A 26911-nucleotide genomic window follows, 5' to 3' on the forward strand; every position below is an offset into this window, starting at 1 on the left:
AAGTCTTGATCAGAAGATGAGGAAGTCAGAGGGTGCAAGCCTAGGGTTTACTGACTGATCATGGCCATCTGAGGATTGGGCCGTGAATTAGGGTTTCAGGATTCTCAAGGATATTGGTATTCATCTTGTTTGAACTGATACATCATCATCATCATGGTTGGATGTCATCAGAAGATTGAAGAAGATTCCTTGAGATTAGGGTTTTGACCACTGGTCGACCCTAATCAGCTGTATTGGGCCAATCAGGGCTGGATCAGGAGATGAGGTTTCTGATGGTTCTGAGGATCATTTTGTGATTATATTGTGCTTATTGAGACTAGGGTATCACCCTTGAGCCATTTCAGTTGAAGATTGGGGTTCAAATTGATCTATGCATTGCCAGATTCATCTGTCAGATGAAAAGTCAACTGTGGTCAACTGTACATGATCTGGTGAATTTGGAGGTGGAAATGAGTTAGACACACTTCATTCATGTTGGAACAAGTGTTAAATGACATCTCAAAGCTTAAAATTGAAGAAAATCAGGTCAGGACAAAAACTGCCAAAAATAGCAAGTGACTTGTAACTGAAGTTTCCAAAAATGGAAAGTTTTTGACCTTAAAAACAGATGTCCAAGGAAGCTTCAAATGAAAAATTGTTCAACATGACAGATGTAGATCTTGTTCTCAACTTTCCAAAAAGTCCAAGAACTTGAAAATCCAATGTACGGTTTGCAAAATATGGCTCAGTGAATTTCAGAAAAGACCCGTAATCAGGAGGCCATAACTACCACATACTTTGTCCAAATTGCAAGTTCTTTATATGCACAAACTCCATTTGACATGTACTTTGAGGGTGCATCAGTGGATTTTCCCAAAAATGGCCAAGGCAAAAAGTCACTTTTCAACTAGACAGCTGAATTGGACCAGGGGCAAAATCGTCCAAATGTCAAAATAATTGGAATTTTTGAATGGGACTTTTTCCAACACCTCAGGAATGGCATTTTAAGTGTGTTTGAATATTCATTTTGTGGTTAATGCACATGGTTTGAGTTTTGGGTTGAAAAATGAAATGCTAAAAATGGATCAATTACCACACACATGTGATTTTGAGAAATACTCCACCAATGGACATGAAACAAGTTTCTACACATTACATATGGCATTTGGGGATTGCTTGAGCTGTCAAAACAGCTGGCACTAGCTGTCATAGTGCATTTACCATTTTACCCTCCATTTGCAAAATTACATTATCACTTAACATGCTAAATTGGTTAATTACATGATTAGTGATGGATTAGTGCAACATATATATTCTAAATCACTTGCTAATCATAACAGAAAATCACATTCTCCAAAGTTGGATCTCAAAACTCTCCAAATTCTCTCAAAACCCTCAAGAACTCAACATCTTAAAATCAAGAATTCTTCACCATTTCTCAACCTTTTTTCGAAATTGCTTTTGATTTGAACTCACCTAAACCTCTACTCCATCTGTTTTCATGCTTCATCATCCAAAGATCACAAAATCGTGACTGTTCAAAACCTCATCATCCATGGCAAATCTGAATTGTGGACAATAGGAGTGGAAGTAATTGAAACGGAGCATAGCATTCACCTTCTATATACTTCTTGTGCATCTGTTTTGAAGAGTTGGAGCTTAAAGCCGCGATCTACACACTGCCATTGCCGGTATGTCGAAAATTCGAATCTCCTGTTTTGTTCGATTGATAGGTGCTTTGTGTAGTGCATTTCTTGTAGAATCCAATGGTGCTTGTGGTTTATAGAATGGTTGATCGTAGGTTACGAAATCTAGATTTAAAGTTATGAATGCAAACCCTAAGTGCTTCGATTTGGTTGATTTAGGAACAATTAGGATGTAATAGTGTGATATTTGGATTGTGTGTGGAAAGACCTTTCCAACGACTATAGCCATGTCCATTTCTGTAAACATTTCGTGTTCTTCATTTTTTTGTGATTTCTGGAAAAAGTGTGGGAAGAAGACGATGAAACAAGGCTGTAGATCCAAAATTCTGTTTAAACATTTGAAAATTGCGTTTCCCGCTCCCGCCAATAGATATTTACAAAACTGCCATTATCACTTTAATTTAATTTGATTAATTATTAAAAAATTCATGTGACCTTAAAAAATTCATAAAAAATAGTAAAAAAATTCCTAAAAATATGGAGATTTTTTCCTTGACTTTGTTGACTTGTGTAGGATTTTTTTGACCTATTGGTCAAAGTTGTGCTTGGCAAATATTTTATTTGGCATAGGCTTTTCTAATGTATGTCACATTTTGATACATTTTGGCAATTTGATCATGAAATACTCATATCATAAAATAAATGGCTGAAAATTTTTGTGGTGGTTCTTGACTCATTGAGGATTATTTATATATAAATTTCATGAATTTTTGATACCTGGTCAGAGAGCAGCAAATTCTGGAACTTAGGTGTGACAATTTGTGTCACACCTCTTGATGTCAACTTGTTGAATTTAATTGGATAACCTATGCATGTTAGAATTGAATGAAATTTGGCATGGTGAATTGTTGATATGTTAGGATGTTGTATGAATTTTTGTAGAATTTTTCATTGCATTTTCAATTTAATCTTGATTTTTCATTTCTGGTGATTGAAATTGCAAGCTCATGTGATACATGTTGGTAGATTGATTGGGAAATCCTCATATTGTATTGTATGGCCATGAAATTTGATATGCATGAACTAGACACATTGTGTGACCTCCCTGTTTTGGTCTCATCCATTTCTTTGTTGTTTTCAATGAGATATGAATTTTTGAATTGGATGTATGCATTGATGGTGTGAATTGGAGCATGAAATTGTGTCTGTTTTTGTTGATTTTCATTGACGTGGTTCCATTTGCCCAATTAAGCCCAAATTTGACATGGTAGACCTTGATTGACCCCTGTTTAGGTGTATTTAATTTGAGAATTTTTGGATTTATTTTGATAGGGATTTGAATGCAATACTTCTGTTTGTATGCTTGGTGGTTCATTTGACCTCATATGGATTGTTTTGTGTATGAATTGAACATGATGGATGATATAAACATGAGACCAATGATGTTTGATCTTGTTTGATGTTAATTTGAGATTGGTTGGTGAATGCCTTGCTGTTTTAAATTTTTCTTGCTTTTGGACCCTAGGCTTGGCCTAGTGGTCTAGTTGCTAATATTTGCTTGGTTTTTCAGGATTAAAAAGCAATGCACATGGAGAATGATTCAAATCAATTTTAATTGATGCTGTTGATGTTTGTATACTAACATAACATTGTTTTGTAGGTTTTTGAAGCTTGGGTTTAAGCTTTGAGCTTGCCTTGTGTTGTGCATAGTTTGTTTAAACTGATTGATTGTACACTTGCTGTTTATGTTTGTCTGTCTGAGTATTGACTGTGTTTGATTGTTTCCAGGTACTTTAGTTGCTCAGTTCCTTGTGAACTTTTGCTTTGCGTTGCTTAAGCAACTTGCATTTGAGGTATAACCTTCTTACTTCAGGTAGTCTGGAGACCCGGCTGTTACCGAGCCGGGCAAATTGTCTGAAGTCCTCCTTAAGAGGCAATGCTTGTGTATGTTTATTTTTAAGCCAAGCAGGAAAAGCCCTTCAAAGAAGGCAATTGGTGGAAGGTAGGGACAAGCAATCTGTCCCCCACTATTCTGTGAGTCTTCTCCTTGCTCCCATTACATGGTTGTAGCATTGAGATCAAAAGCCCAAGATCTGTTGTGTCAGAGTCATCGAGTATAAAAGGGTTCCCCTATTCTGGACCCATGCTCATTTGTCAGCTCTCCCTGGTTAGGGATAAGAGCTGTGAGGTCTGATCCTCACTTCATCCTTTCATCTGCTTCACCTTAGCCTCGTAATGGCAAGGTTAAGAGCAAAACCAGCCTGTACAGACGACTCGCTTCGGCGGTCAAACCCCATTGATTGAGCCCCTTGTGTGGTTATAGCGCGTGCTCTGTGAATATCTGATTGACATGCTTGTTTGAGATGCCTGTTCTCATTTGATGTATGATATGATTGTATGCTTGTGTGCTAGCTTCTTTCCTGGTTAGGTTAGTTTGCTTATGCAAGTAGGATAGAAAACCGAACTTAGGGTTAACGATGCATGACAACATTAGGCTCGAGTCTCAGCTCCCTAGTTGTGTATTTTTTCCCCGGTTTCTGGTTAGCAATTTAGTCCCTTTCAGGGGAACTACATCGCCCTGATCCTCGTGCCAGACGAGGTATGTAGGCAGGTGGTCGTGCGAGACCACTCCGGGCAACCTTTTTCTTTTTTGCGTGTGTTTAATTGTTATCTGACTGTGTGTTTGGGTTCGGATGCCGACGTAAGCCCAGTGATTGGCTGTCGGGCTCCATGTTTGCCCTTTTGAGTGCGTTTTGGTTCGGATGCCGACGTAATTCCATCCAGTGGTTGTCGGGCTCCATGTTTGCCACCCTTTCTTGTTTGTATGTTTTGTGTTGTTTGGCGTGCGTAAGCCGAACTACAGTGGCTCTGATTCTTGTTCCAGACAAGATATGTAGGCATAAGGTGCGATACCTTATCGAGCTCGTTCCTCTTAACCCCACCTGCGTTCCCCGTGTGTGTGTGTGATGTTTAGCAACCTTTTCTTTATTTTAGAACGTGGATCCCTAGGAGTACCTAGGACGTGAGGGGTGCTAATACCTTCCCCTCGCGTAATCGACTCCCGAACCTTTTCTCTCTGGTCGCGAGACCATGTCTTTCCAGGTTTCTCTGAGCGTTTCCTTTCCCTATCTTGGGATAAATAACGCGCAGTGGCGGCTCTGTGTTGTATTTTATTCGAGCTTCGCCGGTTGATTTTTCGCAGGATGCGACATCACCCTTATACCGGTCTTGGATATTCATCTCTTCCTGAGCATGTTGTATCTCTCACCCTCATACCTGGCGTTCAAATCACATGTCTCCTTGAGCTTATTACCCAGTAACCGGTAATACCTCGTCCCGCTGCTTCCCCAAGAGTGTCCTTGTGGACATCCCCAGCGAAGTCCCTTAGTGGATTGTTTTCATCCGGATTTTATCCGAAGTATCCGATGTGGATAGTTTTTTGCTGTATTGGCATATTCCCCAATACATGCATCTTCGAGTCAGCTCGAGTCTTTCCATTGGATCTTTTCCCTTTGGAATTCTGTTCCCCACGCTTCGAGTCGTGACCTGCTCGCGCATTTTTATCCCTTTTCTATCCCCAGGGGAGTCCCCAGGGTCTTGGTCCCATGGAGTGAATTGCTCATATGGATTATCAGTGGCTTCTGATTTCTTTGCTTTTGTGGATACATATCTCCACAGAGTGCTACCATTTTTCATACCTACATTTGCATCATGAGGTCTCTTAGGGACCAAAATTCGTCTCTTTGTTATTATTTAAGCCCATTCTACCCCGTCGAGACGAAGATTTTAACCTTCACTTCTCCGGCTAGAATGACCTTAAATAGGGGCATCTGTAAGACCCCAATTTTGACCCTAAGATCCCTAATGGCATCATAACATTGCATTTGCATTGCCTCAAGGATCTTTAGCATCTTGGTTCCCTTTGCCTTTGGGTGGGACTCCTTGTGATTGGTTTGAGATCACCAAGCATGCTTGAATTATACATCATTGTTTCTCTTACTTTTGTTTACTAACCAAAAGCACAAAAATGTGTCACTAACATCTTTTGTTTGAAGCTTGAGTATCATCCAAGACACTTTGTGGGTTCTATTTATATGATCAGTCAACACAAGGGTGTCGCAACCTGAAAAATACAGTGCGCGAAAAAACAACCGGCGAAAGAAAAAGACAAAAGAGTCGCCACCGTGCGTTATTCATCCCAAAGGAGGGAAAGGAAACGCTCGAAGTAAACCTGAAAAAAGGAAAGGACAAGACGGGGTCTCGCAACCAAATCTTGGGTTCGGGAGTCGGTTATGCGAAGGGAAGGTATTAGCACCCCTACGCATTCGTAGTACTCTACGGGATCCACTTTTGTAGTTTTCGTCTAAAGGGTGTGGGTTTATCTTGTGCTGTTTGCCAAAAAAAAAGGGTTAAATGAAAATGACTCGCGCGGATGTCGCATCCACTGCATACGTATCTCATCTGAATATGAGAATCAGAGTCTTCGTAGCTCGGCTGACCTATGGGTTGGGGGATGTGTGCTCGCTAAGACATCGCGTCTTATGCCTACGTATCTCACCTGGCCTGAGAATCAGAGCAAAACGTAGTTCGGCTAACTACGGGGTTATGGATTGGGTTTTGGACGAACGACGTTACTACGCAATCTACCGGATGCTCGACCTTTGGAGACTTACTCGCCTGTAGTAGAAGGAGTTAGCGTGTTGCTTTGGGTTTTAGGGTTTGGGATGCTCGAGGGCAAAAAGGCAGCCCTTGATGAAGGAACCGTGCTACCTGCAGGGATACGAACACAAAACACAAAACATGTATCTTGAGATAAACACAAAAACATTGCCTCCTATCGAGGTCTTCCAGCTAGGAAAGCAGTAAAATGCGGGAAAAATGTAAAAGTACCACGCGGATAAAGATCCGAAGTAACAGCAATTAGAGGAATGGGAAACCCTGAGATCCTTCCAAGCTAATGCCATCAAAGAAAAGTGAGTCAGTACAGGTAATCGGAATGAACCTCCAGGGGTTATCCCACAAATAAAGTGGGAAACCACGCAAGTTATCCCTGCAAAAGTCATGTGAGCCCTCACAAAAATTCAACAAAAGGGTTAGTGAAACACCATAAGCATTTTTTCATGATCAACAGTATGGTTTCAAAAAAACTCAAACCCTGTGGCATACATTTCAGAAATTAAACGGTTAAACATTCAAGGCATTGTTTATACATTCATATACATATTAAACCCATGGGCAAAGGTAATGGGAATAATGGCAAACCTGATTGGAGAACTTGATTGAAATTGAGTTGCACCCGTGAGGTTTACAAAACAATCTTCAGGGTTTATGTGAGGCAGAGGTGATTCTGTGTAGTTGAGTTCCCTTCGAGGTTTGGAGGCTGCTCTGAACTCCGTTAGGTCTTCTCTCACTATCTTTTTCCTCAGGATTTTGTTCCAAGGAAACCTCAGAGTATTTTGCTTCTCTTCAAAATCCCCCTTTGTTCTGTGTTCTCTCAAGTGAAGCCTTGGTATTTATAGACTGAATTTCATGGTTTTGTGGGCTCAAATGAGAGAGACCCAAGTCCAAATTTTTTTATTATATTTTATTTATTTAATTAATTACTTAATTAATAAAAAATTTTATTATTACTTTTTTTTAAATTTTTGTAAAAAATTATATTTATTATTATTTATTTTTTTTCGTTTTTTTTTTTTTTTTTTGGATCTAATTCTGATTGACATGATGAAATGCAATATGAAATGCTAAATGAATGCATGAATGAGGAGGGCAAATTTTGGGGTGTTACAGCTGCCCCTATTCAAACATCAGCTAACCCGAGTAGGATGAAAGCGAACAGCTTATCAGACAAACGGGGTGAGCTGTGATTGAATACCAAAGACAGACCGAAAATTTGTGCTCCGAGTTTACCACAAAAACGTGGAAATACACCGCGTTGTTTATCTTCCTTCCGATCCTCTGGCTTAATCTGGAGTTTCGATCCTCTGGCTGAACCTATACTCAATTTAGTCCTCTGGTTGGATATTAATTTTGATCCTCGGGCTGGATACGATTTTGATCTTCTGGCTAAATCTTCTTCGTTTCGATTCTCTGGCTGAATCTATTTCCTTTGATTCTCTGGCTGAATCCATTTTCGGTCTTCGGGCTAGACTTGACTTTGATCTTCTGGCTAGATCTGGAGTGTCGATCCTCTGGCTGAATCTGAACTTAATTTGATTCTCTGGCTGAATCTACTTCGATCTTCTGGCTAAATCTGAATTGTTTCGATTCTCTGGCTGAATCTATTTCCGGTCTTCGGGCTAGACCTGACTTCGATCTTCTGGCTAGATCTGGATTGTTTTGATGATAAATTCCCATCATTAGGATCCCGCATTTGAGGCATGCGCTGGTTGACCCTCTTTTGAAATCTACGCCCAACCTTCATATTAGATATGCAGCTTCGAGAATATTCCACTTTTGGGCTTCGTACATATTCTTCGGGCTAGAACATGTTGTAACGACTCCTCAATTAGACTTGCTGGGGAAATAAAGCTTGTAGGCGACTTCACTGGGGAATCTTCAAATTGAGCCTCAGGCTGACTCTTGGGAAAACGATTCTCAGGCTGAATCTTCAAAAATGACCCTCATGCTGGATCACGGGAAAACGATTCTCAGGCTGAATCTTCAAAAAGTGACCCTCATGCTGGATCACGGGAAAACGATTCTCAGGCTGAATCTTCAAAAAGTGACCCTCATGCTGGACCACGGGAAAACGATTCTCAGGCTGAATCTTCAAAATGACCCTCAGGCTGGATCACTCATGCTTGATCCTCTGGCTGGATCTCATGACCTTGGTTGTAAAGTAATTCTTCAGTCTGCTTGGAAGAACCTGTTTATCAGCTTATGTGTATGCTTGATATGATATGCATGCAAATGCAAATGTTATGCATGGTGTAAAAAAAAATCTGCTTGGGGAAGCAAACTCCGGTAGGGAACAGATCGTTGTATCAATCCTTGAATGCTCTGTGGGGAATGATCCGTCTGCCGGGACCAATGAGCCACCAAAAATAAATTGGCTGCTTGAAAAGTTGACCTTGCGGGGGGAGTATCAACTATGGAAACTTTGTTCGGCGAGGCTCTGTGAGGAGAGTCTGTGGGGAAAACACTTCCTGGGGAAATGTCGTAGGAAACGACCTTTGCTGGGGATATGAACTTGCTAATCGCCCTCAAGCTGGGGATTAACAAATCTGTTAAAAATAATCTGCTGGGGATGAGATGAACACTGGGAACACCACCCTCTTGTCCGTTGGTTATGCAACCACTCCGCTGTTGCTAGGAAGATACAGTCTGACACTGTCAACTCCGCTGGGGATATATAGTCTGGATACTGTCAACTCTACTGGGGATAGACAGTCTGGATACTGTCAACTCTATTGGGGAACATGCTCTGCTGAGGAGAGACTTTGTCAACCGCTTGGGGATGAGGATTCATGACTTGGCATCCGGTTCCTATGACCTGCAACCAAAAATACACGTATGCCTCGGGGGAATTACTCGGTTTGAATTCACCGTTCGGGATTAAGCACATTCAAAGCAATTTTAAATGTTTTCCTGTGCAAATCATCTGCAAAAGCCACCATTATGTTCATATGCAATATGTTTTATCAAAAATTCGGACATTTTTGCAAACAAACTGATAAATGAAAAATAAAGAGGCTCTTTAACTGAATCATTCGACTCTTACTGGGGAGAAAATTTGTGCCAGGAATAGGCGAGGGTATCAGGAAGCTGATCCCTGAAAAGAGGTGATCGCTATAAAAAGAGAACTATCCTAATGACAACGGGGATACGGGGTCCCACTGAGTTTCGACTCTGCTATGGCTCGTATGTCCTCAAGACGCTCTGCTCATCTTGCTTTCTGAAGTGGATGATTAGTCGATCTTTAACCTTCGAAGATTGCCGGATTGAATGAAACGGTGATATAACACTGATGAACTCAAATCACAGTCATTCGCTTATTCCCTAACTTTTGCCTGGATCACCCCCTTTTTCGGGTTTTCAATCCACCGGGATACCCATTTTTGCCTGAGCCGCCCTTTTGGGTTTTCGAATCACCGGGTGTACTCTTTTTTTATATCCCTAATTTTTGCCCGAACCTCTTTATTCTCTTTTTTTGGTTCGTCGGGATGCCCCTTTTTTGCCTGGACTATTCTTTTTATCGTCCAGCGGGTCTATTTTATGCGAAGTATTTTTTAACTGCGTCTGAGTTGACAGGGGACGGGAATCCTTCGCCATCCATGGTTGTTAGCATCAAAGCTCCGCCATAGAAAATCCTTTTAACCACGTACGGACCCTCATAGTTCGGTGTCCATTTGCCCCTGTGATCTGTGTTGGGAGGAAGAATTCTTTTGAGTACCAATTCACCGACTCGATACTCCCGAGGGCGCACTTTCTGACCAAATGCTTTCTTCATTCGTCTCTGACCGAGATACGTCAATTCTGGGTACGTAGTTCCAGCATAGCACCATTTCCCGTTGGTTTGATTGATGACCAAAGCTGAATCCCCGTATACATCCAGGGTTTTAATCTGTATATTGACGGCTTCCTCAAGTCTTAGGATACAAGTTTCGTATTCGGCTTCATTGTTGGTGCAGGGAAAAGTTATTCTGGCACCAAATGGCATATGAACCCCCTTCCGGTGTGATCAACACTATACCAACTCCGCGACCATTGACGTGGACCGCCCCATCAAACATCATAACCCATTTGGATTCAGGGTCAGGCCCCTCCTCCGGGAGTGGTTCCTCTCAATCTTTCGATTTGAGAAACATGATGTCCTCATCAGGAAAGTCAAACCTCATAGGTTGGTAATCATCAATCGGTTGCTCTGCAAGATAGTCTGACAAGACACTTCCCTTGATGGCTTTTTGTGAAGTGTATTGGATGTCATACTCTGTCAGTATCATTTGTCACCTAGTAACCTTTCCGGTAAGTGATGGCTTTTCAAAAATATACTTGACCGGATCCATTTTTGATATCAATAGAGTCGTGTGAGTCAACATATACTGTCTTAGTCGGCGAGCAGCCCATGCCAAAGCGCGGCAAGTTTTCTCGAGCAATGAGTATCTTTATTCACAGTCGGTAAACTTTTGCTAAGGTAGTATATTGCATGCTCTTTTCGACCTGACTCGTCATGCTGACCGAGCACACAACCCATCGACCTTTCTAACACAGTCAAGTACATGATCAACGGTCTTTTCTCTCTGCTTGTAGACTTGCCCCGATCTTGATCTTTTTCTTGTCGTCCTCGATACCAACGTTGATGGTCTCAACCACCTCCTAATAAGGTGTAATAGCTCGGTCCTCCTGTTTCAACAATCTGGCTAACCCTTCAGGCAATTCACAATCTTCCTCAGCCCCTTCTTCGGCTTGATAGATAGGATTGTCGAAGTCATACTTGGCCATAGCAGTGTCGTTAGCAGTGAGATCCGGGTGGTCGGCTTTGCATGATGGAGGATCATGCTTTACCTTAGAATGAGAGATTTTTTTTTTGGAAAGAGAGAAAAAACGACAAAAGAAACATTGCCATTTTTTTTGTAAAAGTAAAAAAAAAACTGAAAGAAAGAGAACACAAAATTGTTTGCAAAAGCCGTCCTTTATTGATGATAAAAATAATTGCGAAACGTAACTAAATGGATGGCCCTACAAATGAGCCGTTACACCTTGGGCAAAGTGTAAGACTTTATTATGCATGTAATAAAGGAAAACAATAAAAATCACTCTTTCAGTAGAATAACCCGAACAGTTTTTTCAGACGACCAATTGTCGAGCTTTTCTCCTGAGACACACGGGCGAATCCAGCTATCTAAGCCACAGTCGCTGTCAGCCTTGTCTTCATCTGCAGCATTGACGACGTGGGGAGAAACCAAACCCCCGCTGGAGAGAGTACTGGTTTCATTCTTCTGAGATCCCGGAGCATACCCCAATCCAAACTTGTCTTCTTCGATGACTGGCTCCACAAATTTGCCCCAGCCTTGGGCATTACCAGCTTTAACCACTTCGACAACATTAATCCCCTGCCCGCCGTGAGCCGGCATCGGGTTCTGGATAACATTAGGCACCGGAGCAAAATTGATAGCCTGGGCATCTCTCAAATCTTGTACCTTTAACTGGAGAGCCTTGCAATTATCTGTAGTATGTCCATGTGCGTTGGAGTGAAAAGCACATCTGGCGTTGACATCATAACCTCTAGGCAAATTATTGGGATCGATTGGTGAGGCCAGAGTTCTCAATGTAACCAGATTCATGTCAATCAGCTTGGGAAGTAATACTGAATAAGGCATTGGGATTGGCTCGATGACCCGGTCCGTCTGCCTTGGACGTTGTTGATAGTGTCTCTGCTGACCCGGATTACCTCCTTGATTGTTGTACCTGGGTTGTTGTTGCGGATGATATTGCGGTTGAGGAACAGGTGTTGGAATAGTGACGGCGGCCACTTGATCTTGGTAATAATTAGGGCGTCCTCTACCCCTGCCTCTGTCGGCATACACAATGCTTGTCTCGCCTTCTTTTCTTCGCTGACCGTTACCAGCAAACGATCTCTTGGGACCTGATGAGTTGGAAGCACTATTGTCTTGAATTCGGCCCATCTTCAACAGACTCTCGATTCTTTCTCCAGCAATTACTATCTCTGCAAAGCTGATTGACGAGAAAGCAGCCAATCTCTCAATATAATTGCCTTGAAGAGTGTTCATGAACATGTCCGCCATCTCCCTTTCAGACATAGGGGGTTGGACGGACGCAACAATCTGTCTCCAACGCTGAGCATACTCTCTAAAGGTTTCCTTGGCAGTCTGAGACATACCTTGCAACAAGGTCCGATTTGGAGCCATGTCCAAGTTGTATTGATATTGCTTGATAAAAGCCTCTGCCAAGTCTTTCCAGCTCTTGATGGTAGTACGAGACAAATGAGAATACCATTCACGAGAAGCTCCAGTTAGACTGTCTTCAAAATAGTACATCCACAGCTTTTCATCTTCCGTGTGAGCTCCCAACCTTCCCAGATAAGATTGGAGATGAGTGCGTGGGCAAGAAGCCCCGTTGTATTTCTCAAAAGTAGGGGGTTTGAACTTGTGAGGAATCCTTACTCCCTGAACCAGACCAAGATTTGTGACATCAAAGCCTAAGGAATTTTGAGACTCCAAAGATTTGAGCTTCTCAGCCAGCTCATCCATACGGCGAGTGGTCTCGAGGGCCTCGTCGTGCAAAGAAAATTGATCACACTGATAATCTTCAGTAACGGGGTGCCCGTTAATCCGAATTCCTTGATTCACATTGTACCTTCCGCCAATATCATTTCCAACATTCCCTGTGTTGCCAACATTACCCGGGTTTCCATCAGCAATTGCGTTACCCGCGTTACCAGTGTTCACAGGGTTATCAGTGTTCCCAGGGTTACCAGGGTTTCCCTCAGCATTTGGTATCTCCAAATCTGGATTGGGCCTCGGTTGCTCAACCAATTCCCTCAGCTTTTCTTGGCCTGCTGCCATACCAGTCATCAATGTCATGAACTGATCCATCCTTTCACGCATATCAGCCAGCTCTTTCTGTACTTGGTCCATCGCTAGTTGTGGACGATTTTCCTTTGTCGGGTACCTGTGAACTTGCTTGGGACCAATAACTGCCTGATACAGGGAACAAACATTAGACACTGCGGTGACACCTGCAAAACAGACAAGGGTTAATATGCATGGTATGCGATGCACTGCTTGTTCAGTTTTAAGGCACCCCCGTTTTGAAAGGGAATACCCTGCAAATGAATAAGCATGAGATGTTGGATGCAAATATGCAGATGATGTTATGCAATGCAAAGGCATGTCAATCAGAATTGATGTATCTGCTTGAACATCTGTCGGGCTGCACTGTCTGGAGAGAAATTAAGAGCACACCAAACAAAGGTCATGGGATGGATCATGTTATCCTTAATATCAACCACCCATTTTGGTGGATTATGGTTTACACCTTATCAACACCCGAGTTTCATTGATATTAAGGATACCTGATCGGATTAACCATGAATCAAGGGTTTGTTGCAAGTCACGAGCATGGAGTTTAGGTTAAGAACCACCCAAAAGGAGTGTACTAAGGTTTAAACCTGCCAAACATGTTCTACAAAAGGTTCCCATAGTCATAATCCCATCTTTCGGATATTATCAGAGGAACGACTACTCGTATTCCAACAGTATTCTCAAGAGAGACTCTTATGAGTGTAGTATCGCGTAACAATCGTATCAAATCTCACACTTGAACGACTTTCGCACTACGTCCTACGAATAGGCCAAGATGGGTTTGGTAAACTAAGGTCCTCGGCTTCTTAGGTCTATATTGGAACAAGTAATGTCTAACCACAACTTACTTATGTGACATTATTGATCTCAACATGACCTCCACCAAGTGAATGGGCTTGCAAGTCAACTCGCTAAGGAATAACTCCACACAAGTCGACAGGACTATGCCATTCTCCTATCCTAAGTGCACTCGAGTTCGGGTATAGAACTCATCTCACAAAGATCACCAAGAAGCCATAGCCAGCCAACAGATAAAGCAATGATATGTACACAATGCAATAAGGTAAAGCAGGTAAATAAATAACCGTACAAAAGCATGAACACCCAATAAACAAACTACAAAAGCTAGGAGGGACTCGCTTAGGGAAGATGGACCAGCAAGAGGTCAACTTCATATATCCCCAGTAGAGTCGCCAGCTGTCGCAACTTGAAAAATACAGTGCGCGAAAAAACAACCGGCGAAAGAAAAAGACAGAAGAGTCGCCACCGTGCGTTATTCATCCCAAAGGAGGGAAAGGAAACGCTCGAAGTAAACCTGAAAAAAGGAAAGGACAAGACGGGGTCTCGCAACCAAATCTTGGGTTCGGGAGTCGGTTATGCGAAGGGAAGGTATTAGCACCCCTACGCATCCGTAGTACTCTACGGGATCCACTTTTGTAGTTTTCGTCTAAAGGGTGTGGGTTTATCTTGTGCTGTTTGCCAAAAAAAAAGGGTTAAATGAAAATGACTCGCGCGGATGTCGCATCCACTGCATACGTATCTCATCTGAATATGAGAATCAGAGTCTTCGTAGCTCGGCTGACCTATGGGTTGGGGGATGTGTGCTCGCTAAGACATCGCGTCTTATGCCTACGTATCTCATCTGGCCTGAGAATCAGAGCAAAACGTAGTTCGGCTAACTACGGGGTTATGGATTGGGTTTTGGACGAACGACGTTACTACGCAATCTACCGGATGCTCGACCTTTGGAGACTTACTCGCCTGTAGTAGAAGGACTTAGCGTGTTGCTTTGGGTTTTAGGGTTTGGGATGCTCGAGGGCAAAAAGGCAGTCCTTGATGAAGGAACCGCGCTACCTGCAGGGATACGAACACAAAACACAAAACATGTATCTTGAGATAAACACAAAAACATTGCCTCCTATCGAGGTCTTCCAGCTAGGAAAGCAGTAAAATGCGGGAAAAATGTAAAAGTACCACGCGGATAAAGATCCGAAGTAACAGCAATTAGAGGAATGGGAAACCCTGAGATCCTTCCAAGCTAATGCCATCAAAGAAAAGTGAGTCAGTACAGGTAATCGGAATGAACCTCCAGGGGTTATCCCACAAATAAAGTGGGAAACTACGCAAGTTATCCCTGCAAAAGTCATGTGAGCCCTCACAAAAATTCAACAAAAGGGTTAGTGAAACACCATAAGCATTTTTTCATGATCAACAGTATGGTTTCAAAAAAACTCAAACCCTGTGGCATACATTTCAGGAATTAAACGGTTAAACATTCAAGGCATTGTTTATACATTCATATACATATTAAACCCATGGGCAAAGGTAATGGGAATAATGGCAAACCTGATTGGAGAACTTGATTGAAATTGAGTTGCACCCGTGAGGTTTACAAAACAATCTTCTGGGTTTATGTGAGGCAGAGGTGATTCTGTGTAGTTGAGTTCCCTTCGGGGTTTGGAGGCTGCTCTGAACTCCGTTAGGTCTTCTCTCACTATCTTTTTCCTCAGGGTTTTGTTCCAAGGAAACCTCAGAGTATTTTGCTTCTCTTCAAAATCCCCCTTTGTTCTGTGTTCTCTCAAGTGAAGCCTTGGTATTTATAGACTGAATTTCATGGTTTTGTGGGCTCAAATGAGAGAGACCCAAGTCCAAAAATTTTTATTATATTTTATTTATTTAATTATTTAATTAATTAATTAATTAATAAAAAATTTTATTATTATTATTTTTTAAATTTTTGTAAAAATTTATATATATATATTTTTTTTTTCGTTTTTTTTTTTGTTGATCTAATTCTGATTGACATGATGAAATGCAATATGAAATGCTAAATGAATGCATGAATGAGGAGGGCAAATTTTGGGGTGTTACAAAGGGAATGGCTTGAGATACTTCCAACAGGTTCAAATGGGGTCTATTCGTCAGTCAAAACGTTAATCTTGAAGGAGCAAAAGTTTGTTCATGAGCTGTCATGCTCGCTAGGCGAGCAGAATGGGTCGCCTAGCGAGTCCCAAGAAAAGCCACCAGAATCACCTACGCTCAGAGGAATTTCTTGAACTGTCATGCTCGCTAGGTGAAGCCCACGTGTTTAAATAAATAAATAAAAAAAAGAACGAAAAACGAAAAATAAAATAAAATAAATAAATAAATAAATAAAATATAGCAGAAAATTTTTGGACTTGGGCCTCTCTCATTTGAGCCCACAGGTCCACAAAAATCAGGTTATAAATTCAGAGTTTCAGTGAAACAAAAGCCATTCTATTCCTATTACCCTGGCAGGGAAAAAGATAGTGAGAGAAGAGCTAACAGAGTTCAGAGCAACCTCTAGAGACTGAAGGGAACTCATCGGCAAAGAACCAATTTCCTCTCATATAAACCCTCAGATTGCTTTGCAAACCCAACCGGGTAATTCAATTTCATTCGATCTCTCCAGTCAGGTTTGCCTTATTCCCATTACTTTATGCTTTTAATTTGAATGCTCTGAATGTATGAGGTATTATGGGTGAATTTTATACCCTTTTGATGCATGTGTTTGATAAGAGGTTTAGGCCTCCTACCCTTGGTTGCTTTTTGTGAGCTTTTTGTGAATTTTAATGGCATGATTCATGTGGTTACATTTTGATTTGGGGGCAACTCTTGATAACCCTATATTGTTTCTCTAACCTGTTTGTTGAGTTTTGTTTTGTGAGGGCTCATATGACTCTTGCAGAGATGGCTTGCCTGGTGTTCCACTTCATTTGTGGGATACTACCTGGAGGTTTATTCCGATTACCTGTACTGACTCACTTTCTTTGATGGTGCTAGCTTGAGAGATCTCTGGGTTTCTTATCTCTTTAATTGCTGTTACTTCGGATCTTTATCCGTACGGTAGATCTCTCGATCCCTTTACTTTTCCCGCATGTTACCGATTTCTTAGGTTTCGTATAGCCTCTCGTGGCATGTCATTTAAGGTAGCGCGGTTCCTTCATCTAGGACTGCCTTTTTGCATGAGCATCCCTAAACACCCCAAACTCATTGATTTTTCTTCTCCTAAGAACACGTTATCTCCTTCTACTACAGGCGAGTAAGTCTCCAAAGGTCGAGCATCCGGTAGATTGCGTAGTAACGTCGTTCAACCCTTACCCCGTAGTTGGTCGAACTACGTTTTGCTCTGATTTTCATCCCTGATGAGATACGTAGGCATAAGACGCGATGTCTTAGCGAGCACACTCCTCTTTAACCCATAGGTAGCCGAGCTACGAAGACTCTGATTCTCAGGTTCATATGAGATACGTATGCAGTGGATGCGACGTCCGTGCGAGTCATTTTCTTTTGACCCTTCTTTTAGTAAGTAGTACATTAGATAAACATACACGCTTTTCTCATCCCTTCAATCATGTTTGCACAAATAAATTTTCAAAAAAAATAACAACCTTTGCAACAAATGTGAAAAGGGCTCCCTAGGAGTACCTAGGATGCTTTGGGTGCCTAATACCTTCCCATTGCATAACCAACCCACTTACCCAGATCTCTGACATTTTTACTAGTTTTTGATTCGATAAAACTTTTAGGTTTTTGTTCGCTTTCTAACCATTCCTTTGGATAAATAGAAGTGCGGTGGCGACTCGACTTATATGATTTACCTTGGATTTAGTCAATATCTCTAATGGTAACGAATACCCCGCTACAATTAGGAACTAAGCAAAGATCATGAGCGCTCTTTCCAAATAATTCTTTTCCCCTTAGAGCTTTAATCTCCTTTTGAATTGCTTGAAACGGATCTTGAAAATTCATCCATCCTTTCGTAGACACCAACTTTCACTTTGATCGGCATGGAAAACAGGTTCTTCTATATAAGGAGTAGCATGGACCACGGGATGTGGTACAGACACAACAGGTTAAGCAACGGGAACTTTAACAGCTGGTTGATATCCTTCTGGCACAAAGTTATGAGGCATACCCTAAGGGAAACCATGAGGCATTTGGTGATGTGGAGCACTTACTGGAGCCACATAAATGGGTGTAGAAGTGATTTCAGAAATCACAGTCCTCTGAAGCGGAGTCTGAGGAGGAGGAGGCTGATTCTGAGTAGCCACCAGAGCTTCCATCATAGTAGAGAGCCTTTCCAAACTATCCCTTAAAGTAGTCACTTCCTTGCAGAGTTCACGATTCTCTTGCTCTAAATGATACATCTTCTTCTATTGATTAGCATGAGTGTTGTACTGGTGAGATAACTTATCTAAATAAAGACCAAGAAAAGGATGAAATAAGACACTTGACAAACTCATACAAAGCAAAACTGAGATGCAACATGATGCTTGATATGCAAATGCAAATGCAGAGTTTTCAAGGAACTTCAACATATAAAGAAAACTGCAAACATCATAAAGGAAATAACATATTTTGAAATACTGAAAATCTCATTTTATTAATAATGGGAAGGATTACAATCTGAAATACAATCTCAACAATCCTAAAACGTAAGAGGAAAGAAGTTAGGTCTATGGAATCATATCCGATGATGACCCAACTCCAAGATGATACTTCTTATGAAGTCTTTTGATCTGTCTTTCATAGTTTCTCTTCATGGCATCCTTCTCCATCACAAGTTGGTCTACAATGCATTTCTAAACAATGGAAGTAGGAAGATGAGTAGATGATGAAATGTTAGAGGAAAATAAATCCTCTTGGTTCCTTGACCTCTTCATAGAACCTTGCTCAAGTAACTCTATCAAGTCATCATTTTCCTTCAACTACTTATGCATTTCTATCTTCTCAAGGTTTGAATCGTGAAACTTGTCTTCACAAGCATCCTTCTCTTGCTTCATCCTATCCAAAACTTCTTGCAACATCTCTATGCCTTTAATATGAATAATGGATGGTTGGCCACTACTAAAGACATAGGCCTCTCATAAACGTAAGGCATCTTGAATTCTTTTGCTCTCCTCTTCACCCAATCAGTGTAAGGCTCTAAAGCTACACAATCCTTCAATCCAAGCTCACTTTTTCCTTTCATATGAATATTTTCCCAAGAATGCACCATCCTAGCCTTCATCCCTTGAGTGTATTTCCCTTCTTGGAAAAATAAAACTTCCAACAAAGTGTTATTAGGTTTGTCCTTGATAGCGAACACAAGTTTACGTCTTGACAAAGCCAAATTATAGTTGATTCCTTCTTGTATACCATGAAGAGGCACATTAGAGAAGTCCAATCACAAGACTGATCTTTCCGAAAAGCTTGAATAGGCGCACATGTAGCAGTCATATGCGATATAAATCAAGCGGCCGAGAAAACCTCTAATTTGCTTCTCAATTTTGGGCACATGCATCTCTTGTATTGCTTTGACCTTGGTAGGATAAACTTCAATACCCTTCTCACTGACAGTAAAGCCCAACAACTTACCAGAACAAACTCCAAATGTACATTTATTGGGATTCAAGTGGAGTTTGTACTTCCTCAAACGCTGGAATAACTTCAATAAATGCTCAACATGTTCTTCTTCATCACTGGATTTAGCAATCATATCATCAACATAGACTTCGATCTCCTTATGCATCATATCATGAAAAAGAGTAGTCATAGCTCTCTCGTATGTTGCACCAACATTCTTTAAACCGAAAGGCATCACTCTATAACAGAATGTTCCCCAAGGTATAATGAATTTGATCTTCTCCATATCTTCGGGTGCCATCTTGATCTGATTATAACCGGAAAATTCGTCCATAAACGAAAAGACTTTGAATTTAGATGTATTGTCTACCAACATATCAATGTGTGGTAGAGGAAATCATCTTTCAAACTAGCTTTGTTTAAATCTCTATAATCGACACACATGCAGACTTTTCCATCCTTCTTCGGAACATGAACAATATTGGCCGCCCACTCCGGATATTCAACAGTAACAAGGAAATCAACATCAATTTGCTTTTGCACTTCTTCTTTGATCTTCACTGCCATATTTGGATGAGTCCTCCTCAACTTCTGCTTGACTGGCGGGCATTCTGGCTTCAACGACAATCTATGCTCCATAATCTCAGAATCCAAATCGGGCATGTCTTGATAGGACCAAGCAAACACATCTGAACACTCTCAAAGAAGATCAATCAACCCTTTCTTAACCTCTGGACACAATTGAGATCCAATCTTGACTTCCTTCACATCATCTTCAGAACCCAAGTTGACTAGCTCAATCTGCTCTTCAAATGGTTGAATGGCTTTTTCCTCGTGTTCAAGTAGACGAGATAATTCATCATATACTTCTTCATCAATCTCTTCCTCAGCCTCAAACACAGGGAAATCAAAATTTGGAGAGGGAGCAGGATCATTGTATTCAATGGGTTAGAAACCAACCTGCATAATGATTTGATATTTTGATTTTAGAGAAATTAATTGTGACCAAATATTATGCAGATGGACAATTTATTATTTATTCAATCATCTTTTATGTGATTACCATTTTCAGAAAAGCAAAAAGTGAAAATAAAACATCATAGATGTGGATGAATAGAATTGCATTTTATTGATGATAAAAATTTGAAAATGATTGCTAAATAATGAAAACAAATTACTTAGAGCGATGGACAATAACAGGAACATCAACAACAACCCAATTATTGCAAGTCTTTCAATGCGTCACAAAATTGGCGCAGTCTTCATCTTCATCGCCCTCGATCACAGCAGTTGAGTGTTGTTCATTACCATGGATGAACTCTCTGTTACAGAAACTCGGTTGCATATCTTTAGCTTTAACATGAGACATCCCTCGTTGAAATCCCAAACCGGCTCTATTCTTGTTATCGCCGACCTCTACCATACGGCCCCACTACTCTGAACTGCCATCTTTAATAATCTTCTGAGCATCTTTGAAAGAGGACATGGGTGCCCCAGTTTTCTTCACTTCAGCAATAGGTAGAGTTTGGAACATAGTTCCAACCTCCTCCTCAGCTTCAACATACAAAAAAGACGACAAATGGCTTACTAACAACACTTTCTCTCCACCCACAATGACAAGCTTGCCATTCTTCACAAATTTCAATTTCTGATGCAGAGTAGACATCACAGCTCCAGCCTCATAGATCCATAGCCTTCCCAACAAATAGCTATAGGCCGGGTGGATATCCATTACTTGAAAAGTAATCTGAAAACCACTCAGACCTATCTTCACTGGAAGGTCCACTTCTCCTATGACAGTCTTACGAGAACCATCAAATGCCTTGACAATCATGCCATTATATCTCATCAGGGCGCCTTGATAGGATAACCTTGACAGAGTTGATTTAGGGATTAAGTTCAAAGAAGAACCAGTATCAACCAACACAGTTGACAATGCATCCTCCTTACAGTTCATTGATATGTGTAGTGCTAGATTGTGATTTCTGCCTTCCTCGGGAAGTTCTTCATCACAAAAGCTCAAGTTATTGCAAGAAGTGATGTTAGCCACAATATGGTCAAATTGATCCACAGTTACATCATGCTCTACATAAGCTTGCTCCAACATTTTTTGCAATGCTTCTCTGTGCACTTCAGAATTCATGAGCAGAGACAACACTGAAATATTTGAAGGAGTTTGGAGCAGCTGCTCCACCATATTAAATTCACTTTTCTTGGTTAATCTTAGTACCTCATCATCATTGTTAGGCTTCAATTTTTTGGACTCGCTAGACTGACACATTGGAACACTAACCGGATTCATCATGGGCACATCAACTTTCTTACTGATAGGCACATCTTCTATCCCCTCTTTTGGAAAGACAGATCCAAAAACACGACCACTACGGGTCACCGTCGTAACATCAGCAATGTTCACAACATAATTGGTCGTAGGCAACAGAACCTCTTGACCATTCTCCAACATGGTAGCATTATACTGACACGGAACAACTCTATCGGATGCATACCGGACGGGCCCGCTAACCGTATTACTAATGACGATACCGATCTATTGACGTTGTTACTGCTTCTGCTGTCAAACTGAATTACTACACGCTCCTGGGTCTTAAACATTGGAACAATAACATTCACATCATCTATATCCCTCGACTGTTGAATCTGGATCACATGCTCATCCATCAACTTCTAGATATCTCTCTTGACGATTGAACACCCACAGGGGTTTACATTGCAAATCGCATAACCGTCATGATCGTGCTCACAATCACTAATTGTACACAAAGTCCTATGCATCTCCACCAAGGACCGACGAATACGTCGCACATCGAACACTCGGAAACTTCCTGGACAACCATTTACCATATTGACAGAGGAATTTGAAGGTGAGAAAAACAAGAAAGGGGGGGTTTGAATTGTTTGAAAAATTAAGCGCTTTTGCAAAATGAAAATCACACAAAGATTTTATACTGGTTCGCTTATAACACAAAGCTACTCCAGTCCACCCGGCCAAGGTGATTTCGCCTTCAACAAGGACTTAATCCACTAATCTTGAAAGATTACAAACAACCCCTAAGAGAGAAGAAAATCTCTTAGTCCTCTCAAGTCTACAGACTACAAAGAGTCACTTGAGGAAATCAATTAAAAATAGATACAAGATGTGTAATCTAGAATGCTTCTAAGAAAGCAAATATTACAAACTTAAGAACAAATTTTTCACTTGATAAGCAAAAGCTTAGTGAAAATCTTTGAAGAACAAAGATGTTTTTCTTGAGCGTGATATAATTTCAGTATAGTTTTGGCTAGTGATTTCTTCGTTTTTACTGAATGAGATTTCTTCTCTATTTATAGGAGTTGAAGTAGAGTTGAAGTAGCGTTGAATCTATTGGATATTGAGATGTAATTACGCCATTCCATTAATAGCTTCTGCAGTAGACTTTTTCACTTAGAAGTGACTACTTACCACAATTAGTATCTTTTCTCTTGGAAGTGGAGATTAACGTCTCTTTCTAATTGAGGAAATCCATTTGCAGAACTTTAACTTGGCTTAAACGTTACTTCATCATGATTAACAATTCTGATTAGAGTCTTTGTGTATCTGGAGAAATTGGCTTCTGATGTTATTTCTTGAATGTTCAGATGGCGCTGATAACTTCAGAGTTTGCAGAAGACATTTGTTCAGAGTCAGAGCTTCTAGACTTTACTTCCTGTTCAGATGCTTCTGATACTTGCAGTTTTGTCCAGAGTTTAGAGCTTCTTGAATGAGATTCCTCTTTAGATGCTTCTGATACTTGAGATTTTGCATCTGATCTTGTTTTGCATCTGATGACATCATCAGATTTATTTCTTCTTTCTTTAGAACCCTGCACACTTAGAAACTTTTCGTTAGGGTACCACTTTTGGTTTCATCCTTTGTTATCATCAAAATCATGGAATCTATTGTAGAACTATTTTTGTTCTTACAATCTCCCCCTTTTTGATGATGACAAAACAAATAAAATTATCAGATGAAACATGAAAAATATTAGATCAGATAAACAAAAGCTCCCCCTGAGTTAGTACTAGGGAGTTCAGAAGTTCTTACCAGAGCTTTCCAAGTAATTAGGTTTCTGAAAACTTTCTGCAAATGCTTAACTTTAAAGTTAGAGTTATTTAATCAGAGCTATTATTTAATCAGAGCTATTTATATCAGAACTATTTCTACAATTGTTGCAGAATGCTTAAGGTTTTAGACATAGTTTTCATCAGAGCTATTTAATAATTTCTCCCCCTTTTTGGCATAATCAAAAAGGCATAAAACATAAAAAAAAAGAGAGAAAAAAAAAACACTTCATTAAACAGCACAAAGGCAAACAGCAGTCAAAAACAACAGATTCAAAGAAATATCAGAGCTAAAAAAGAAAAAGACGGAAGCAAAAACACTAGGCAAACAAAAGAAATCCTAAGTGCCTAAGGGTTTGGAGGAGGAGGAAGTCTCTGTAGTAGCATGGCAAACATATTCTGGAGGTTTTCATTCAGAGCGTCTTGTTTGTCCATCCTTGCCCGGAGCTCACTCTGATCTTGCTTGATCTCTTTCTGATCTTGCTTGATTTCCTTCAGAGTGTTAAGAATCAGAGGGATCGCAGAGGAAGACTCCCCCTGAATCAGAGCCTGCTGAGTTTCAGCTTCAGCAGCAGCTTGGGCTTCTGCATCTGCTTTAGCCTTGGCTTCAGCTTCCTGAATTCTCAGAAGTTCTGCTTCTTTTGCCAGGCGTTCTTCTTCCAACCTCTTAGCTTCTTCTTCAGCTTCCTTAGCTAATCTTTCTTCTTCCAATCTCTTAGCCTCAGCTTCTCTAGCCAGTCTCTCCTGGAGTCTTTCCTCAGAGTCTCTGATGTAGCCATTTCTGACTTGTTCAGAGATACTCTTCAGCCTATAAGACTCAGAGGTCATCCAACTAATAACTCTGTTCCAGTGTGTCCTAACAGATTTAGGATCATCACTGACTTCAGAATTTTTAGCCAGAGACTTGATCTTCTGGACTGAGGATTCTGCAACCTGCATAATGGCCTCCTCAAGGGTAGGTGTGATAATTTTAGGTTCAGGTTCAGGTTCAGGTGAATGAGGTGGAGAGTTTTGAGGGCTGAGATGTAGAGGTTGATGTTCAGTTTCTGGTTCTGGCTGGGGTTCAGATTCTGCTTCTGGTTGAAGTTCAGAATCTGGGTCTGGTTGAAGACTGGGGGATGAGGCATAGAGTGGGTTTACATCTAATGGGTCAGAGTCTGGGCTAGGTACAGCGGGAATTAATGGTGGAGTGATATAAGGTTCAGATGGGCGAATTACAGATGGTTGAGTTTCAGAGGGTGTGGTGGTTGTTTGTGGTGGAAGGGAAGTTTGATTTTCAGAGGTAATGGTGGTTGTTTGTTGTGGAATAGAAGTTCGGAGGGGAGAGGTTACTTCAGTTTGTGTTTGAGTTTGTGGAGCGAAATTTTTAGCATAAATTTCAGCTATTGTTGGGGAGTTTGGGTCAGAGTGTTCTTGATCAGAAGACTCATGATCAGAGGACTCTTGGTTAGAAGAAGGGGAAAGGTAAGGTGGTGACTCATACTCAGAGGATGAGGAAGAACTGTGGTGATATAGTTGATTAGGGTCAGAGGTTGTTGTAAAAGTACGGGCAATTTTTAGAACAGGTGGAGGTTGAGAGGTTCTAATGGTAGAAGGTGGTATTTCTGAGGTTGTAAAAATTGGTTGAGAGGAGAGAGGGTTAGAGGAAGCCATTACAGATTCAGAAGAGACAGGAGGAATGGACTTACCAGAGGAAGAAGAGACTTTCAGAGGAGCTTTGGTTCCAGAGGATTCTCCAGTTCTGGGTTTCTTTGCCTTCCTTGCTTCCTCAGCTATCTTCTTCTCAGAAAGGCCTCTTTTGTATCTGACCAGATCTTCTACAGAATCCAGACAGTCTTCAAGGCGGAAATCAGAAACGTCAATGCCTTCATCCAGACGATCCTGAAGGTAGATGGCAATGGCATCTCTGGGTTCATTCTTGAAGAACCTTTCAAGGCCATGAGGCATCTTCCTCTGATCCTTCAGAGCTTCCCAGGTCACATTCATAGTGGGCTTGACTCTGATGTCTTTGATGATTCCCATACTCCTCAGATTTCTGGCATTCAGAGGCTTTCCAACGTCAATTGCCAGATCATCCATGCATCTGGTCTTTTCCAGAGCATCTACCAGCCCATGCTCAATGAAGATGTCAGAGAGCAATCTTCCCAGAGGAATGTAGGATCTGGGCTTCATATTGTTCCTTGTTTCTCTGACTGAATCCCTCAGATATCTGAAGAGAAGAACAGGGAGGTTGATTGGAATACCCTTCTGAATACAGTAGAGGATGCACTTCTGATCAGCATTTATATAATCTGAAGAGTTGGAGGCTGGACGATGATGGATTGTTCCCAGAATAATCTTCAACCAAACTCGGAGGTTCTGATGAAGCTCCTTGTTCTTAGAGGGGTTTCCTTCAACATTTGCTTTGAAGATTGTAGGGTTAATGACTTCTGTGATGCGCTTGGACCTTGGAGGAATGTTGTAAATCCTTTTACCTCCAGTTCTCTCCATGTTCAGCAAAGAGGCAATAGATGCTTCTGTGATGATGATCTTCACTCCCAGAACAAAAGAAACAATGAACTCATCATCAGCATCTGCACATCTCCAGAACTCTTTCACCAGAAGAGGATAGATTGGACCATACAATCTGTTGAAGTAGTTTTCCCAACCTTGCTTGCGAAGATCTTCAGTTAAATCAACGCCATTTCTTCTCAAATTCTCAAAATCTACCAGCGATTCACATAGAACATCCAAACCTTCAAAGGGAGTTGAAAGGTTTATGTGTTGTTCGCGTTCCAAAATGTGAGGTTCTTTGTAAACTGGGGTTGTGGTAACATCTACAACCATGGGTGTTTGAGTGTTTGAGGTTTGGGGGTTAGAAGCAGCTTCCATTTGTTGGGAGAAGTCAAAAACAGATTGTTCTTGAGGATTCATGATGAAGATTGATGAAGAAGATGAAGAACTGAGAAGGTTGCAGAGAAAACTTCGAGAGAGGGTTTAGGGTTTAAGAGTGAGTGAGAGTGATAAGTGTGTGAAATGTGAGAAAAGTGTTTATATACCTAAGGAGATTAAACACATGCAAAACGACACACATACCAGCGTTAGCACAAAAACCAAAATGGCACGTTTGGGGGAAAAATGATTACAGCTCATTAATGAATGTCTAATCCCAACAGTAAGCACACTGCTCGAGGAGATTTCAAGCGTTCTGACCTTTGATTTCTCTTGACAGCTGTCTAGAAGTTCTAGGGTTAGACGCATGTTCCCCACGTGTTGATGTTTCTGATCTTCAGG

The sequence above is a fragment of the Lathyrus oleraceus genome, chromosome 3 (assembly GCF_024323335.1).
Source record: "Lathyrus oleraceus cultivar Zhongwan6 chromosome 3, CAAS_Psat_ZW6_1.0, whole genome shotgun sequence".
In the NCBI taxonomy this organism is placed as follows: domain Eukaryota; kingdom Viridiplantae; phylum Streptophyta; class Magnoliopsida; order Fabales; family Fabaceae; genus Lathyrus; species Lathyrus oleraceus.